Genomic DNA, 19,522 nt, shown 5'->3' with positions numbered 1-19,522 from the left:
GAAATCTCTCTCAAAAAAAACACTAGAACCCAAGCAGGGCCATCCAATGGAGCTGCATGTTTGAAGGTTGAGGACGAACAAAAGGAAGTGCTCAACAAACAGCTAAACTGTGGAACTCATTCCTGCAGGAGCCAGTGATGGCCAACACCTTCGATAGCTTTAAAAGAGGATCAGACAAGTTCATGGAGTAGAAAGGCTATCAATGGCTACTAGCCTCCATGTCTGGAGGTAGTAACAAGACCCTCCAAGCGTCCCCATTTTCCAGGGACAGTCCTGGATTTACAGAAACCATCATGGTTTCTGATTTGATCCCAGAATGTCCCGGTTTTCTTTAGGACGTCCCTATTTTCATCAGAAAAAGGTATGGAATTATGTGACCCTGAGCCAAGGAGATAAGTAACTATACAACCTTTAGAATACATCTAAAGGAAGCACTGTATATGTAAGGTTTTTTATGTTTAATGTTTTATTATGTATTTATTATTTATTATAATTTGCTCCCCCAAAGATGTAGGGATGGCTGCCAACTTGGATGGGCCTATTGGGTTCCAGTATTGTAGCAATAACATACACAACCCCTAATCTAGCAGTGGTACAGTTAAGTGTTGCCACCTTTTTAAATGGTTTCTGCTTCTATGCCATACGTCCATATTTTCCTGGTATTGACGGAAGTGATATATGGGGGAACTTCTGAAAGGCAGCACTTTGTCCTAGATCAGGGGTCAGCAAACTTTTTCAGCAGGGGGCCAGTCCACTGTCCCTCAGACCTTGTGGGGGCAGGACTATATTTTGAAGGGGGGGAAATGAATGAATTCCTATGCCCCACAAATAACCCACAGATGCATTTTAAAATAAAAGGACACATTCTACTCATGTAAAAACACGGACCGTGCATGGCGATTGCGCCAGATCCAGCCCCTGGGCCTTAGTTTGCCTATCCATGTCCCAGATATTAGGCAAGTCAATTGAAAAATTATGGGGTGTTTGGGGTTGTTTTTTTTAGTTTTTGGGGTTTGTCTGAAAAAAGATACTCTGCAACTTATTTTCCGGGTTTCCCTAAGAAAAACGCTCCACAAATTTGGGGGTTCCCTAAAAAATATATATGGCAACCATACTTTAACAGCCCGCATCAGCAAATGATCCTGTGTTGTGAAAAGCTGCAATTTGCTAGTTTGGGCTGCTGTTGCTGCTGCTCTGGAGGGTTTTGCTCTGGCAAAGTGGCAATCCAAGGATCAGTCCAGGAAGAAATGCACCCTGCCTCTTTTCTGCACCATTGAACAGACAGTCCATTTCCCTTCCCTTAAATCTGACGGTTCGCATTTCTCAAAGCTCTTTTTGCTTTGATCCAACATATGCTGGCCATAAAAACTTGGACTGCATTATCTATCCAAAGAAAGGCAACCTTAAGTGATTAAAGAGGCCACTCTTTAAATGAAGGTCACTCTTTGAGGTAGGCCGTAAACCTTCAGCTACAAGGAGCAGGTTGTCTATAACCACAGAGGCTCAGAACCTGTTGATCTGGTAGAGATTAACAATTGATTACTACTTCATTAACCTGTCTTTTTAAAAACAAAAACAAGGCAATGTGAATTGCAAGAGCTTAGATCAATGTATATTGAAATACGCACACACCTCTAGTAAATTACGTCTCACCAAAAGACAGGTCTAACACAAGGTTGTAAAGTTACTTGACAGTGTTTTAAAAGCAGTCACTGAGGTGTGGCATATATCCATTTACAGCCACAAAAGCCAAATTGTTATCCAACCACCAACCAGAGGACCTCCTCTGTTTACTCCTAAGACAGCCTGCCCCAACACGGCAACCTCCAGAGGTTTCGGCCTACAACTCTCAAAAGCCCCACTGGGACTGAACCATAGGTTTGTTGGCTTATGAACTCTGTCTTGTTTTAACTATGGTTTGCAGTTATGTGTGAACCCCACCATCCCTTCCTTAACCATGGCTTGTTTGGAGCAGCCCAGATGCTCCCCAAATTACAAAGATGGCAAACAAGCCATGGTTTGTCGGACTGTCTGTGGGACAACTCATGGTTTGTTAAGCAAACCACAGCATAGCAGTGGCAGAAGCTGTTAGAAGGAGCTGGGGGCCTGCAGAGAAGAAAAGGTTGAGATAAATGCACCAAAGCAGTATTCAAATGTCTGACGGGCTGTAACACAGAAGAGGGACTTGTTCTCCAATTCTGACTAAGCATCAGGAGAAGCTTCCCAATGGTACAAGCTGTGTGACAGTGGAACAGACAGCCTCAAGGAGGTGGAAGACTAGGTGAACTGAAGGTAACGAGATCATGGGCCACTGAAGCCACCATCCCCATTCAGATTGGGGTGAGAGAGAGAGAATTCAGCTAGGTGTGTAGATCATGTGTTTAACTGAGGAACCCAACCCTCTTGGCAGCAGTGCCTGGTGTCCATTAGGACTTGCAGGGTAGAAGGCAGGGAGGCCAACAGCAGGTGGCGCCAGAGCCAATGACTAAGACCCAACAAGTGTTTTTTTGGGGGGGAAGGAAGGCAGGGCCATCTTACCCATAGGCACTAGGGGTGCGGGGCACCTGGGTACTGGGCTCTCAGGGGCGCCAGGCCGAGAGTCCGGGGCCCGAGAGTTGAGTCCGTGGAAGAGCCTGCCCGTCAGTTGGAGCTCTTCTGCTCTTCTGCATCGCGAGTTCGGGGGCGACCGAGCCAGTGAGACACTGAGACGTCTGGCCGGCTCTGCCCTCCTGCGCACTTGGGACAGGGCAACCAGAGGGGGCGCCAGATGGATCTTTGCATCCCAGCACCGCATACGCTTAAGACAGCCCTGGAGGGAGGCCAAGGTTGGTGGTGCAATATACAGTCTGTCCTACTACACCAGGCCCGCTATGGTTCAGATAAACAACAATAGGACAGCGATCTTTAACAGATCTCCAAATATAACAATGGAAGGACATTGACCTTCATCTTCATTCTTCAGACACCTGTGAAACAACATCACCTTTCCTAGGATTGGGCGGGGGGGGTGGCTATGTAGGGAACCAACTCTGTATTGCCATCCATTTCCAATTTATTTTATGTTTTGCCCTACGAGAGCTTGATATATATTTAGCCCATTCAGTTTAAGGCTTGGCATATCATGTTACCAACCGAGACTGCTGAGCTGGTTTTCCACCCCCACCCACCTCATTTAAATGTAAAGAGAAAACAGATCCCCTTTTGTCTTCTAAATCAGTTCAGCTTGCAATTTTCCCTCTCTCTCTTTTCTCGCCCTGCAGACCAAATCACTGGTTGTTTTATATTTTCCTGCCTGCTCAGTTTCTCACTCCCCCACCTCTGCCCTGGCAGTCTGGCATCCCAACTCCAGTATCTGTCTGCATCTGTCTGCAACCATTATCTGATCGGTGGGGGGCCCAGGAGCCAGGAAACTGACCTGCCTACCGGAGGCAGCTGCTCTGCTCTGGTGTCACTGGGAGCACAGATTTGCTTTATTTTTCTGCTCGCCAGCTATAATGCCAGCCTGGGTTGAAAGAACCAGGAAAAGGAGGTGGCTGCTTCTGTTGTTCTTAGAAAGATGAGTTTGATACCTGGCAAAGCTGGTACATTAAGGACCCACCAACTTCAGCCTGTCCCTGTCTGCCTTGCAACCAGTTCACAGGGCACCTTCTGGACCCCTTCCTCTTCCTCCTGAATCTCAGTGTTCCCCTGAAGAACTCAGGATGGAGATAAAACTATAATCTGTTGGCCCTGTGTCTCTGGCTCTGCCTACCACTGAGTTCTGTGTACAGTGGTACCTCAGGTTAAGTACTTAATTCATTCTGGAGGTCCGTTCTTAACCTGAAGCACCACTTTAGCTAATGGGGCCTCCCGCTGCCGCTGCGCCACCGTTGCGCAATTTCTGTTCTCATCCTGAAGCAAAGTTCTTAACCCGAGGTACTATTTCTGGGTTAGCAGAGTCTGTAACCTGAAGCGTCTGTAACCTGAAGCGTCTAACCCGAGGTACCACTGTACTAACATGCACCCAGAGGTACCTCGGTTGTCAAACATCTCCATTGACAAATGTTTCGGAATTCGAACGCCATAAACCCAGAAGTAAATGCTTCCGTTTTCGAACGCGCCTCAGAAGTCGATCAGCACCCGCTGATGTACCACTGTATTTTTCTCAACTTTCTCCGTAAATTTGCAGACCACCCTTTGTGCCTCGAGGTTTCCGAACATTTTGGAAGTCGAACGGTCTTCCAGAATGGATTACGTTCGAAAACCAAGTACCACTGTATAAGCTGATTGCCAAATGGCACCTTAAACCCAGGTTGGAGTTGCCATGATGGAAGGTCTAGGTGCCTCCCCCCCCCCCCCCCGCAGTTAAATTTATGTAGTAGTATACAGCTTTATCTCCTGCTAACCTAGCAGTTCGAAAGCACGTCAAAGTGCAAGTAGATAAATAGGTACCACTCTGGCGGGAAGGTAAACGGCGTTTCTGTGTGCTGCTCTGGTTCACCAGAAGCGGCTTAGTCATGCTGGCCACATGACCCAGAAGCTGTACGCCAGCTCCCTCGGCCAATAAAGCGAGATGAGCGCAGCAACCCCAGAGTCGGTCACGACTGGACCTAATGGTCAGGGGTCCCTTTACCTTTATACAGCTTTATATTTAAAAGAAAAAAATCTCAGAGCAGTTGACAACACCTTAAAACATCAAATAAAACAATCCAGAATAAAACGAATTCAAGCTTCAAGGAAAATATTTCAGATCCTTCTCTAAGTGACCATTATTACCTTTCTGCAATAGGTTAGTTGACCTCTGATTTAAATTTTTTTACCCAGTTTTTATTGTGTGTATGGCATGCACGAATGTTATAAACCACTTTTTGGTGTGATTGGCAGTTTTTTTGATGGCAGTGTACAATATTTTGATAAACAACATAGATGAAAGTCATGGGTTGAACCAAAGGATCTTCAAGTCTAGCAACCTTTTCCCACCTGTATAACGTCAGAAGATGCCTTGCCAGGAAACTCCTCTATCCTCTTTCTTCAAACCTTGCCCTCAAGAAGCTCTGCTGACTCAGCGTCTTTGAATTCACGCTCAAGAGGATGCCACCTGCATTACTTTCCCCCCTGAATTCATAAGGACTAGACCCTTTGCGACTTGTTTTTCTTCTTCTTTTAACAGGATTACTTTACCACTGATCCAGCGTGCTCCAATGTACACCCAAAGTCCTGGTGCTTTGGACACACAAACACATCGCCCACTTGTTGAGCCTAGAACGGCAGTCACAAATTTAGTTGGGATGGGGAAAAGGAGACTAATTAAGGCTTGCCAAATGACTTTGGACACTGTCATGCGGAAGGTGTGGGTGAGCTAAATATTATCCTTACCATCCTGTTTCCTGTCTGCTTTGGTGACACGGCAGCCAAGGTTACACCTTCCCTTTCCTTTCCACTTACAAAACACAAGAATTATGTTTGGGATACCTGGGCATGCAGGACCCCTGATCCCAGGAAAAGGCTGTATAATCAGGGTTTATCCTAGGAAGTGCTGTGCATACATTCCACCCCCACCCCCAGTAATAAATGATGATATAAAGAACAATAATTATCCATGATATATTATGCATTGGCAACATGCAGGCTCAGAACCTATCATTCTGCTTTGTTGTTTTTTTTTTTTACAGCAGGTTTCTGGCCTTGGAGGCAGCCTAACAGGTTAAGTCTGCAGAGGTTAATCATACGGTTCCAGTATTCAAGCAAGTCAGCCGATTGGTACAAGCTGTTCCCCTGACTAATCTGAGCATCGGATTCAAAATATATATTTTCATGTATCAAACGCTGGGTCAATGGTAAAGTAATCCTGTCTCCGTTAAAAGAAGAAGAAAAAACAAGTTGCAAAGTGTCTAGTCCTCCTGACTGCCGGGGGGAAAGTAATGCAGGTGGCATCCTTTTGAGCCTGTCTATATAGGATGGATGGGAAGCACAAACTTTTTTAAAGAAAGTATTATATCTTTACTCTCACTCAAGAAAATCCCTCTAGGTCCTAGGACTTCTTTCCTCTCTACAGACCACTTGAAAAATCACAGACGGTCTGCGGCAGTCCACGTAATGTTTCTGCCTGTTGCAGCAATCGTAAGACACTGTGCTAGATGCTGTACGTTTTTAAAAATTGTATTACAGTGGTACCTCAGGTTAAGTACTTGATTCATTCCGGAGGTCCGTACTTAACCTGAAACTGTTCTTAACCTGAAGCACCACTTTAGCGAATGGGGCCTCCTCCTGCTGCTGCGCCGCCGGAGCACGATTTCTGTTCTCATCCTGAAGCAAAGTTCTTAACCCGAGGTACTATTTCTGGTTTAGCGGAGTCTGTAACCTGAAGCGTATTGTAATGGGAATTGGGGTTGCTTGTGGGTAAATTCCAAACTGCTCCCAGCTGTTGGGGTAGCTAAACCTTTCCCTGATTTGACAGCCCTTACAAGGCGACTGTCTCAGTCACTGGCAGAATCCGTCAGTGGGCGTTCCCTGAACTTCTTCCAACATAAAAGCTGTTTGACACCAAGTCTCCTCCTCGCCTCTCTGCGCGGAAGTCTCCTGCGCAGAGTGGGCGTGGCCAGCGGAGGTCCTGGGCTCTCCCCGCTGGACCCTGTGGAAGGGTCTTGGAGCCCTCTCTCCGAAGACCTTTCCTCCTCCCCTTCTTTCCTGGTGTCACGCTTATTTCCTTCCCCAATGGAAGTATTCTCCCTCTCCCTGCTGGTCCCTTCTCCTGCATCATCGGAGAGCCCTACCTCCGCTCTGCGCTCCAATGTCAGTTCCCTGACACGTATGTAACCCGAGGTACCACTGTATTTCTTGCTTCTTATATATTGCATTTTATTGTACAGTATTACGATTCTGAATTTCACAGAATTCAAATTGTAGTACTAGACAGGAAATAAAAGATGTATTACAAACACAATTTTTTTTAAAAAAATAAATATTAATATTGAATGCGGATCCACTGAGGACCAGCTGAATGAAACTTGTGGTCCATTGGTAGTCCGTGGACCAAACTTTGGGAACCCCTGCTCTAAGACCCTGCCTACCTGAAGACACAGACACACCTAAAAAGTTATTCTGCTTGCTTGATAGCTATCCTTTGCCTCCCCCCATACATAAATTTTAATTGGTTGATCCATCAATTAAAACTCACATGTCTTATTCGCTATGGTAAGATTTATTTCTGTCAGATAATAGCCCTTGTTATCCTGTTTTCCTAAAAGTACTCTAGCCATCTACAACAAGCTGTCAGGTCATTTGTGACTGACTTCATGAAAGGGCAAAGGAAAGCCAACTCTCTTCCAATATACAGAAAAGGGGTATTTTTCTTTCTTTCCACTCGCTTGCATGTAGCTGTTCTCACCATTGGTGACTATAGACAAAGGGGTTTCAAGGTAAGCCACACAATTTCAAGATTGTCAGAATTCAGAGCAGGATCTGGGGTGGGATAAAGAGACAGTTTCCCACCTTGACTGGCAAAAGAACACATTCGGAAGTACAGTCACATACACAAATTAAACTAATTTGCTCCTATGATCCACAGAGGCAACATAATTCACCTTATTTCACCCCTGTGCCCCAGCACGGAGCATAGCATGAACACCTCTGAGCATGTACAAAATACTTCCCGCTTGCCACAGAATAATTCAACACCTTGGATTTTTTTTGGGTGGGGGGAGGCAAGAGCTCAAAATCCCTGTGCAGACTTAAATTCTGGAGTCTTTCTGCACCATGAATTCCCCTTCCCCAAAGAAAACACAAATTGAAGCAGATCAGTTTGTCAGGAAAGAGAAAGACAGAGCAAGTCTGTTCAGCGTCAAGTTCAATATAAAATATTCTGGATGCCTTGCTACTTATTATGCAGACTGTCTGCATAATAATGAACTTAAGAGGGCTGATAAATTTAAGTCTTTCAGTTACCTGAACCCCACAATCACCAGGACTTTCCAGACACCTGCTCAATCCATTCAGGTCTGTCACAGGCTGTGCATTATTGATATTACGTTACTGATACACAGATACTCAGAAGTAAAGAAGGGGCTTCTTGGAGGAGAAACCAAGATAACAAACGCTTGCAAAGCCCTTGCAACAAAACAGCCATCAAGCTCATTTAAGCAAATTTAGCAGTTGTAAGCATTTTGTGAAATAAATAAAAATATGAATCTGTCTGCCGGTTGAGATCAGTATCAAAGGCCCTGGTACCCCTACACAAGAGCAGACAGGTCGGTGACCAAGGCATGACCTTCTTAGTGTTGGCACCAAGACCACAGTGTTATCTTATCCAGGGAGATCCGCCAAGCCCCTTTTATTTTACTCTCCAGGCAGCTGCTGAATGAATACCTATCTATTAACATATGCTTGATTTTAGGGTTTACCAGCCTGTGGTTCCCTGATTTTAATGCTGGGTGCTCTTTAAAACCACTTAACTTTCATTGCTATTTTACAAGCATTTTGTATCAAGTGTTTATATTTTACGGTTCCTGTTTTACTGCGCATTCAAAGCTTTGCAAGCTGCTGGGTACACATTCTCCCCCAAAAAGGAGAACAACTCCATCCTTAGCAATCATTCATAAAATAATCATCAGTGTCTAGAACTCTTCTCTCCAACATGCTAGCTTTCTAAGTGCAGGGATTATTTTTTAATTGACCGGGAGGAGGAAACATTTAATGCTGCCATTCCTTATCTACTGTCTGGAATGGATCAGCCCAGGAACTGGTTAATACACCCCATCTTTTATTTGTGAGAATAAGGGAATATAGACAGCATCTTAAAACGCAGAGACATCACCTTGCCAACAAAGGTCCGTATAGTTAAAGCCATGGTTTTCCCAGTAGTGATGTATTGAAATGAGAGCTGGACCATAAAGAAGGCTGGTCGCTGAAGAATGGATGCTTTTGAATTATGGTGCTGGAGGAGACTCTTGAGAATCCCATGGACTGCAAGAAGATCAAACTAATCCATTCTGAAGGAAATCAGCCCTGAGTGCTCACTGGAAGGACAGATCCTGAAGCTGAGGCTCCAATACTTTGGCCACCTCATGAGAAGAGAAGACTCCCTGGAAAAGACCCTGATGTTGGGAAAGATGGAGGGCCCAAGGAGAAGGGGACGACAGAGGACGAGATGGTTGGACAGTGTTCTCAAAGCTACCAGCATGAGTTTGACCAAACTGAAGGCAGTGGAAGACAGGAGTGCCTGGCATGCTCTGGTCCAGGGGGTCACGAAGAGTCGGACACGACTAAACGACTAAACAACAAGAAAAGGGAATATCAACTCTGATCCATAACTTTCCTGCACGGGGTTGAACTAGATGACCATTGGGGGTCCCTACAGTTATATGATCCCACTTACCAGCTATTAACAACTCCCAAATCACAGCAGTGGTTGTGGGGGGGGGGAGGGTAGGAGACCCACAATACTACTGAATGAGAGAACACAAAAAAAGGGTGCTTGCGTGGAAGAGACGAAATTACTTTTCGATGCAGTGTTACTGGGACAGACTGCGTTACACGTAAACCACACTGTAACCTCATTAGCCCATATAGCTCACTAAGCCTCTGCAGCAGAGATCCCAATTAAATTCAAGTGATCACAGTGATCACGGCCTGGTGGTTCCCTCCCTCTCCCGGCCACCCAACCCCCATCCCCGTGGTTGCAGCACAACCAAGTTTTTATCTCTGCACTCACTGCAGAATCACTGTCGTATATCATTCATTGAGTCGCAGCTGGCATAGATGCCGTTGACCTGTGGAACTCCCTGACCCTAGATAGGCCAGGAGGAAGGGTGCTTGTGGTGGTTTGGGGAAGAACCGTAACACTAACACCACGTGGGGCAGGGGGAAACGTTTGTCACGAGCAGATCATACTTTGAAAGCGATTTAATGGAGAGTGAAATCACCACCATAAAAGTCGAATTAAGTCAAATTATACTGATTATCAGGGACGCGGGTGGCGCTGTGGGTTAAACCACAGAGCCTAGGACTTGTCGATCAGAAGGTTGGCGGTTCGAATCCCCGCGACGGGCTGAGCTCCCGTTGCTCGGTCCCAGCTCCTGCCAACTTAGCAGTTCAAAAGCACCTCAAAGTGCAAGTAGATAAATAGGTACCACTGTGGTGGGAAGGTAAACGGTGTTTCTGTGCGCTGCTCTGGTTCGCCTGAAGCGGCTTAGTTATGCTGGCCACATGACCCGGAAGCTGTACGCTGGCTCCCTCGGCCAGTAAAGCGAGATGAGTGCCGCAACCCCAGAGTCAGGGGTCCCTTTACCTTTACCTTTTCCCAAAAGATCACCTCTCACCAGAAAATGCAGACCCTCCAGCGGTGGGGGGGGGGGGAGACTGACCAACCCCAATGAAAACTTTTCTGAGCTTTTTATAGCAAGTTAAGAGAAATATCGCAGAAGAATATCCCACCAGACGTTAACTTTCTAAAATGGAAACCTTCTGGTTTCTCACTTCTGAGTCAAGTGAGACTCAAAACCCCACAGTCAACCCCAGCCCCAACTGTATGGGGCTAGGATGAAGTGACAAAACACTTTGCATGTGCTCTTGTTACTCTTCCACAAGGCCAAGGGAACCAGCGTTTGTCCGCTTCTGCAGACAGTTTTTCCGGGTGATGTAGCCAGCATGACTAAGCCGCTTCGGGCGAAACCAGAGCAGCACATGGAAACGCGGTTTACCTTCCCGCCGGAGTGGTACCTATTTATCTACTTGCACTTGATGTGCTTTCGAACTGCTAGGTTGGCAGGAGCTGGGACAGAGCAACAGGAGCTCACCCAGTCACGGGGATTCGAACCACTGACCTTCTGATTGGCAAGCCCTAGGCTTTGTGGTTTAGCCAGTACGCTGGCTCAAAGCAAGACGCCCTGCTGCAGGGTCTTGGGTGCAAAACATGCCAAGATTGCAGGGTCAACCTCCCACCAGCTGCCACCCCTTTTCTGCCGCTGACGCCACCCACCCCGGGCCAGCATCCTCATCAGCCTGATGAGCTAATTAATTAAATGGATTGCCAGGGACAGCGAGCAAAGTAATCTGGAGCCAAGAGAGACGCAGAATCTGCAGGTAGGAAGACTGCTGCCTCAGCCTCAACGCAAGAGGAACCCAGCCCCTAGCCAGCCGTCTCCAGTGCTGCCCTGGGGTTGTTAGACAAGTTCATTCCACACACACACACACACACGCCTCCACCTTGACAGAGACTCAGGAGCACATGATTCGCACACATGACACCTGGATACGGAACAGGAAAGATACTTTCAGCCAGGGGTGGGCCATCTTTTTCAGCCAGAGGGCCACAATCTAATATTCTGGGGGCCACATTCCACATTGCCATCCAGGCAAGCAAAAAGACGACATCTGGTGTGTAGTAAGTGTGTCAGACTAGGACCTAGGAGAACCAGGGTTCAAATTCCAGCTTCAGACATGAAGAAGATATTGAGCTAGTCCAAATCTACCTCACAGGGTTGTTCTGAGGACCAAATCTGGTGGGGGGTGGAGAACCATGTAAGCCACTTTGATCTAACTGGAGGAAAGGTGAGATATAAATGCAATAAGCGTAGGGCTGCCTTGAGTCCCATTTAACAAAAGGTAGAGCATAACTAAATATTACACGTCAGGGACAGACTCCAGCCTGCCAGAGACACTCGCAAGGGAGGTGAAGCAAATGGTAGTGAGGGCTGTGGGGCTGGCGAGGGTGCCAAAAACCAGACAGAGAGGCCTGGGAGATTCTCCAAGCGTGGCTTTTGTTCTTTTAAGAAAATAAGAATGGCGGTGTCAGGTCAGGATTTTAAATCTACCTTGCCCAGCAATCTGCTTCCAATGGAGGACAGCTCAAGGCTAGCTGAGAGATCACATGCAGGGTATGGAAAAAAATGTCAGCCTTGTCTGCAAGTCCAGATTGCAAGCCAGGAAGCTCACCCCCCGCCCTCAAGAGCACATGTCAGGTCCCCAATGCACTAGGGGGACTGAGGCAAGGCGCATATTTCCCACAAGCCCAGACCACTCGCCCCACAATCTTCAAAACAGTGACCACAGGCCTACCAGTACGTTTCCGAGCACAATTCAAAGTGTTGGTACTGACCTTTAAAGCCCTAAATGGCCTTGGTCCAGTCTCCACCTCCATCGTTCTGCCCGGACACTGAGCTCCAGTGCCGAGGGCCTTCTGGCAGTTCCCTTGCTACAAGAAGCCAAGTTACAGGGAACCAGGCAGAGGGCCTTCTCGGTAGTGGCGCCCGCCCTGTGGAACACCCTCCCACCAGATGTCAAAGAGATAAACAATTACCTGACATTTAGAAGACATCTGAAGGCAGCCCTGTTTAGGGAAGCTTTTAATGTTTAACAGGTTATTGTATTTTAGTGTTCTGTTGGAAGCCGCCCAGAGTGGCTGGGGAAACCCAGCCAGATGGGTCGGGTATAAATAAAAAATTATTATTATTATTATTACTACTACTACCGAAGATTAGCAAGGAGGAGGTGGCAGGAACTTGAAATGGCAGGTCTTGAACATTAAGGAGATGTTCCCTCACCTCACTTCTTGCAATGATAATTTTTTTTTGGGGGGGGGGGGCTTGCACACAGGGGAATCATTTAAATCAGAGGCCAGTAGGTGCCAGCCCAAAGGCCAGATTAGGGCCTCCCCTCTTCACCCCCAGACTCTAACCAGTCTTGGGAAAAGCCTTCCGTTGAAACAAACAGGAGCTTGTTCTCAAGCCTAACTTCAGGAGGCAGGGGGCTGTTCTAGGAGGTGGGGTGGGGGTGTTGCAGTTAGAAAGAGGTAACTCTACCCTCTATGTATTGTGACACCTGCGTGTATCTCTGGGCACATCTATTTGAAGGACACTGCTTCCCCCAGAGGATCCTGGGAAATTTAGATCCCTCATTATGGGTCTATAATTCCCAGCACCTGCAGTTCCCAGGATTATTTTTTTTGGGGGGGGGAGCCACATGCTTTAAATGCACAGAGTGGAGGACCCCTAACATGCATGCCTGACTCTGTGTGTCTAAGGCCACAATACCTGAAAAGCACTTTCTTTCCGCTCAAAGAATTCTGGGTACCCCTTGACAAACTACATTGCCCAGAATTCTTTGAGGGGAGGGAGAAATGTGCTTTGAATGTGCTTCAAAGGTACAGTGTGTGTCTGTGTGTGGCCTTATCCACTTCCAAATTCAGCCCTGCCCATCAACTGGAACAACTACTACAACAACAACAAATTATATACTGTTCCACCCTTCATCACAAGATCTCAGGTTCACAAGATACAGTGGTACCTCAGGTTATATACACTTCAGGTTCTGCTAACCCAGAAATAGTGTTTCAGGTTAAGAACTTTGCTTCAGGATGAGAACAGAAATCGTGCTCTGGCGTCACAGTGGCAGCAGAAGGCCCCATTAACTAAAGTGGTGCTTCAGGTTAAGAACAGTTTCAGGTTAAGAATGGACCTCCGGAACGAATTAAGTACTTAACCCGAGGTACCACTATAGAAGGTTCCCCGCTCCCTATTTAAAAACCAAATCCCCCACCAAGTCTGAAGTGGTATAGTCCATATGAGGGGTACCCAATGCAGTGACCTCAAGAAGTTCCTGGACTACAACTCCCATCATCCCTGATCATTGGCCGAGCCAGCTGGGACTGATGAGAGTTGTAGTCCTCCAACAAGGTTCTGCAGGCGTCTCATTAGCTACTCCTCTTCCAGATGCTATCACTTCATTCTGCTGCTTCTGTAAGCCCAAACTTAATGTAAAACGTTCTATAATAGTAAGCTAGTATTTGACCTCCAAACCCCAAGAGCCCCAGATCCTTGATGTGCAGTTTGATTACCACATTGAGATTCTTAAAAAAAAAAGATGTTTTTTAAACAGAGCAATCTGTTATGTTAAAAAAGAAATAGCTTTAAACCAGCGGTTCTCAACCTGTGGGTCCCTAGATGTTGTTGGACTACAACTCCCATCATCCCTGAGCTCTGGCCTTGCTAGCTAGGGGTGATGGGAGTTGTAGTTCAACAACATCTGGGGACCGACAGGTTGAGAAAGGCTGCTTTAAACAGAAGCTATGGTAGCACACTTAAAAAGGTAAAAGTAAAGGGACCCCTGACCATTAGGTCCAGTCGTGACCGACTTTGGGGTTGCGGCGCTCATCTCGCTTTATTGGCCGAGGGAGCCGGCGTACAGCTTCCGGTTCATGTGGCCAGTGTGACTAAGCCGCTTCTGGCGAACCAGAGCAGCGCACGGAAACGCCATTTACCTTCCTGCCGGAGCAGTACCTATTTATCTACTTGCACTTTGTGCTTTTGAACTGCTAGGTTGGCAGGAGCAGGGACCGAGCAACGGGAGCTCACCCCGTTGCGGGGATTCGAACCGCCGACCTTCTGATCAGCAAGTCCTAGGCTCTGTGGTTTAACCCACAGCACCACCCGCGTCCCTGGTAGCACACTTAGGCTTGTTCAAAACCCACAACCACCCTTCAAGGTAGGCTAGGCTGAGATGCAGCAACTTGCCCAACACAATTTGAACCTGGGCCCCTCCAGTCAAATCCACCCCCATCAGGGTGCTATTTTTATCCTAGCAGAGTTTCCACTAACCAAACTCCCTTCTGTGGTTGCAATGTATGTATGAAAGTGCACGATCAAGCAACCATCGTCTTTGTCACTGCAGCAAGGCCTGTTTCCGAGGGCAAATCAGAAGAGTTTGTTGGCTGTTTTATTTCACAGCCTGAGGATTCCCCTCTTCTGTCTGTATCTCAGAAACCACTGCCTTCAAGACATGCACTCAGAGACAGAACATTTGCTGTCTCCCTCGGCCCCCACGGGAGAGATAAAGCCAGCGACTGCATCTGCATGTTTTAAAAAATAAAATAAAATCCCTAGGGCTTCAGCAGGCTCTTAATTTCATCTGCCCTGCTGGAAGCAGAGTCTGAAACGAGGGCGGGGGCACATGACTGCTGCGATTCTGTGCCAAAGGGGATTTATTTGCAGTACGGGGCAAAGAGAAGCAAACTTTTATGGGAATAACATTTTTTAAAAAAAAAGATTAAAAATTGTGAACTTTTAAGTGAGTTTATTGTCCTCATGGAAAGGGATGCTTGGAAGCAGATCGGTAGGTGGAGTCTCAGGAGCTTGCGATGGCAGAGTAGAGTTTCTAAGGGGAGGGGGAACCCACTGCCTCCCCCCCATGATGGACAGAAGGAAAAGCGTGCAAAAAAACCAAGCACTGCAAAATGAATGATGAAAAGAAGAGGTTGTATGGTGTACAGACATTGAAAAACCCAACTTCTTTTGGCATAGGGTTCTGATTTCCCCCCATCTCACCTTTGCCCCCTACTTTTGGCATACATTTGAATCCGAAAGAACAGCATTTGTCTTTATAAGAGCAGGATCTCTTCATACCCAGCTCTGATAAATGTGGACTGGAAGACTGTGGTCAATGCATGGAAGGGGCCGTAACTCTGTGGAAGAACATCTGCCCTGCATGCAGAAGGTCCCAGGTTCATTCCTTTGTTTCGCCAGGCAAGGCTGGGTGAGAGAGACTCCTTGCCAGCCACTGTTGACAATACTGAGATGGATCAGAGACCTGACTCAGTACAAAGCAACTTCCTATGTTCCTATTAGAATCGGTTCTGAATTCAAAGCCATGAGGGCTAGGATCTTGGTTTTTATTTTTAATTTTTAGGGAAAGAGCTGGGGCTCAGTGGATGAGCATCTGCGCTAGATGGAGCAAAGGGCTGATCTGATATATAAGGCAGCTTCCTATATCCTTATCTCCTCTGCAGGGTGAAATTGGGGTGTGTGTGTTTCCCCCTCTTGTTTTAAGGACAAGATGCACAAGAGGAAAGGCACCATTCTGTTAATACATGGGAACACCCCCCCTTCCTTGCACAGCAGAGGAAATTTTGTACATAAAAATAGCACCTCCCTCTTTTGCGTAGCACCCTTAAGCCCTTTGCAGCACCAGACCAGAGAGCAACAGCAGCAGCAACGTTGGTAAATAAATAGAAACAGAATCACGTGGGGGTGCGGATGGGGAGAGGAGGAAGAGAGAAGGACAGAAGTTAGCAGCTTAACTTCTGCAGGGTGTGAACAACAGGGGTCAGCAAACTTTTTCAGCACGGGGCCAGTCCACTGTCCCTCAGACCTTGTGGGGGGCCAGACTATATTTTTTTTTGGGGGGGATGAACGAATTCCTATGCCCCACAAATAACCCAGAGATGCATTTTAAATAAAAGGACACATGTAAAAACATGCTGATTCCTGGACCGTCCACAGGCTGGATTTAGAAGGCGATTGGGCTGGATCCGGCCCCTGGGCCTTAGTTTGCCTAACCATGAACTACACTGTGAGGAAGGGTGCTAAATACCCCACCCCACAGCTTCCATCTAAATCCCTGGGTAGACTTTCCTGAATTGCAGAAAGTCTTGAAGGCTTGGTTGCTTTTCTTGGCCTTACATGGAGGAAAATCTCATCCTGAGCTATTAAGTCCCATGTGATCCAAGTAGATCCACACACACACACACACACACACACACAGAGAGAGAGAGAGAGAGAGAAGATGCAAGGTGGGGGTGGGGGTGGATACAACTTACTGCTACTTCAATCCCAGCCTTGCAAAATTCACAAGCAATGTTTCTGTTCCACAAAATCCATTTAGTGGCCTGTTTTGCCCCCACAGGTCAAAGTTATTCATTTGCAGTACAGTGGTACCTAGGGTTACATACGGTTCAGGTTACATACGCTTCAGGTTACACACTCCGCTAACCCAGAAATAGTACCTCGGGTTAAGAACTTTGCTTCAGGATGCGAACAGAAATTGTGCTTCAGCAGCGCGGCGGCAGCAGGAGGCCCCATTAGCTAAAGTGGTGCTTCAGGTTAAGAACAGTTTCAGGTTAAGAACGGACCTCCGGAACGAATTAAGTACTTAACCCGAGGTACCACTGCACATCAGTCCCTGGGGGGCAGGGGGAAAGTACTGACTCCTGCCCCAACCATGTTCCTAGCTTGGTTACCTAGAGCTAACGTTGACTCGCCACAGGTGAGTGGGCTATTTGCGATACAGTCACAGTCTCGCTTTTAGGACTTAATCCATGCTAGGGTTACAATGCTGGTCAAGCTTGAAAAAGCAGAGGCTTTCCCTAAAATATAGTGCCTTTGTGTCTGTGCAGAGTGCCCTGCCAAGGAAATAAGTCTTCAGTCAGTTCCCACCCCCGCACATTAGGACACACGTCTTGCAAAAGGCACCTCTGTCCTTCCGGAAACCAAACACACACAAACCAGGTGCCAATCCACCAACAAGAAACTTTGATCCAAACACAGAGATCTGTTCCAGGGTTTTTGGATCTGGGAAACAGCCAAGAGTTCTGGCCAAATTGGCTACGCCACACACTGGCTCCCCTGCTCAGTCTTCCACATGTGTAAAATGGGCATAAGAGCAACCTGATACTTGACGGGTCTGTGGCAAAAGGAGAAAGGAAGCAAGGAAGCAAGGGCTGAAATGTTGCAGAGATTGAAACGTATTTAAAACACTGTTGCGACTTAACGCTGCGATGGATTATTCCGCCCTAAATGCATTCCCTAGACAGTTTTGTAATCGTGGAAACTATAAATGGGGAAATAGGTACCCAGACATAATTGTGAAGAGCTCACCCCACAAGCTACAGAGAGAGAGAGAGAGACTTTCTCAAAAGCAGCCTCACTCAGGGTCCTCAGGACTCTGGTATATTGTGAAAAGGGGCACCCAATTGCATCCTCTCCAAATCCTTTTCGAATTGCACAGTACCATTGATAAATCAAGCCCTGGGGATTGACGCAAACCGGAATCAAAACAGAGAAAGGCAGCCCTCTGCCCAGGCTCCGCATTGATTCCACGTTGACCTGTGGAAAAGCTTAAACAGCAGCAAATAAACCATTTCAAAACCTGGAAAGAAATGAAGGGGAGAGCTGCTGGATCTAGGCTCCTTCAGTAAAAATGCTGCACCTCTAAACACAGGGCTGCAGTCAACTACCTTTTACTCAGAGTAGACCTATTTAAATTAATGGGGCCGTTTATACCCGGCCCTTCACCCTAAAGGTCCTTACAACAATCGAAGCACAACGTTAAAATCAGTTTACAACAACTTATTATCACGTAAATAAATTGGGTCTCAAACACATGCGCCTCAAGCGGAAGAGGTTCAGCCGCGGACCACTGTAGTCAATGGACCTGCTCTGAGCAGATCCAGTACTGGCCGCAACACGCAGTTACTAGGAATGGCATCCAGCGAAGTTCTACTCGAGAGTAGACCCATTGGAATTAATGGGTCTGTAAGAGCCACGGTCGTTTTATTTCAATGGGTCCATCCCAGTACGCCTGACGCGGGGCACAACCCAAGAGAGTGCAAGCCCCACCGGCGCCCAGGGGGTCTTACTTCCGAGTAGACTTGCCTGTCATTGCATTGTGCCTACAGAATGGGAGTCTCCCCCCCCCCCCAGCCAGCTTCCCAATTCAAAAAGTGGGCAGGAGAGGAAATAAATGAAAACAAGCAGAAATGGCCAGGAATCCAGGGAGCCCTAGAGATGCTCTTTTTGGGGGGAGAGTCGGGATAGAGAGAGAGGGAGAGGGAGAGGAGGAGAGCGGCAGGAGATTAAAAGCGTAATAACGCCGGGTATTAAGTAGTGACCCTTGGCGAGGCTGGAACACAGCTCCAGACAGGGCCGTCACGTCTCCTGCGGTTCGCTCGGCGCGCGCCATCCCCAGCTTCCCAGGCGATTTGGCCTCTGGGCGCCGATCCAGCCCCCGATCTCCCTCCTGGACTGAGTGGCGGGGCGGGGGGGGGAGGACGGCGGCGGCGGGAAAGAGTCGGATCTGGCCAGAAGGATCGCCCTCCCCACCCGCTTTCCCAAAATAATCCCGGGATCCCGGAGTTGTTCTTCATTACGCACGGCGGCGGTTGTTTTCCTTCTGCGCCCCGCACCGTGCGTAATTTAGAACTCCGGGATCCCTGGATTTCCAAGTGCTTGGCGCGCCTCCACTCCCCGATCACCCCGCTTTCTGGAGGTTGGATCCCCGCAACATATATATATATTTAACCACATTTTGATATTATAAAAAAGCAGCAGCACACAGATCGATCGGGACCAATTCTGCACTCACCCGCACCTGCCCGGCGCTGGAGCCTCTCCAGCCTCCCGCAACGCAAGCGGCGCGCAGAAGGAGCAGGGCCCCCCTGGAGAGATCCAGCCTCCTCCAGCTCTGCAGCTCCCTCCCCTTTCCCCGAAGGCGCCCCTGATTTCCAACCCCCGCTAGCGAACCCCCCTCCCCTTTATAAAGGGCAGGCGAGCGCCCGCCCCCTGCTCCTCTGATGGCCACCCCAGCCAGCCAATAGGCGCGCCCTGGCACCTAGCAACACCCAGCCGGTTGGCTGCCGGCGGCCGCAGCCCCCTTTTTTCCAAGGGGCCAATGGGAAGCGGCGGCGGGTTGGGTTCCCGGGGCTGTTCCCCCCCAGCTCGGAGGAAGAGGGAGCTGAGAGGCGCAGACAACAGCTGGGCGGCCAGGCAGCCAATGG

The 19,522-nt window shown here is 47.9% G+C and overlaps 1 protein-coding gene across 2 annotated transcripts in view; it reads right to left on the bottom strand.

Moving 5' to 3' along the window:
• YPEL2 (yippee like 2) overlaps positions 1-19,252 on the bottom strand; it is a 53,036-nt gene extending 33,784 nt beyond the window's left edge. For both annotated transcript variants that reach the window (XR_014541957.1, XM_083588083.1), the window contains exon 1: positions 19,111-19,252. The gene's annotated coding sequence lies outside the window, so the exon portion shown is untranslated. The remainder of the gene's footprint in view (positions 1-19,110) is intronic.
• Between the last annotated feature and the right edge of the window lie 270 nt (positions 19,253-19,522).

The sequence above is a fragment of the Podarcis filfolensis genome, assembly GCF_964270895.1.
Source record: "Podarcis filfolensis genome assembly, chromosome: 15".
NCBI lineage: Eukaryota > Metazoa > Chordata > Lepidosauria > Squamata > Lacertidae > Podarcis > Podarcis filfolensis.
This window is presented reverse-complemented; position numbering and strand designations above follow the sequence as displayed.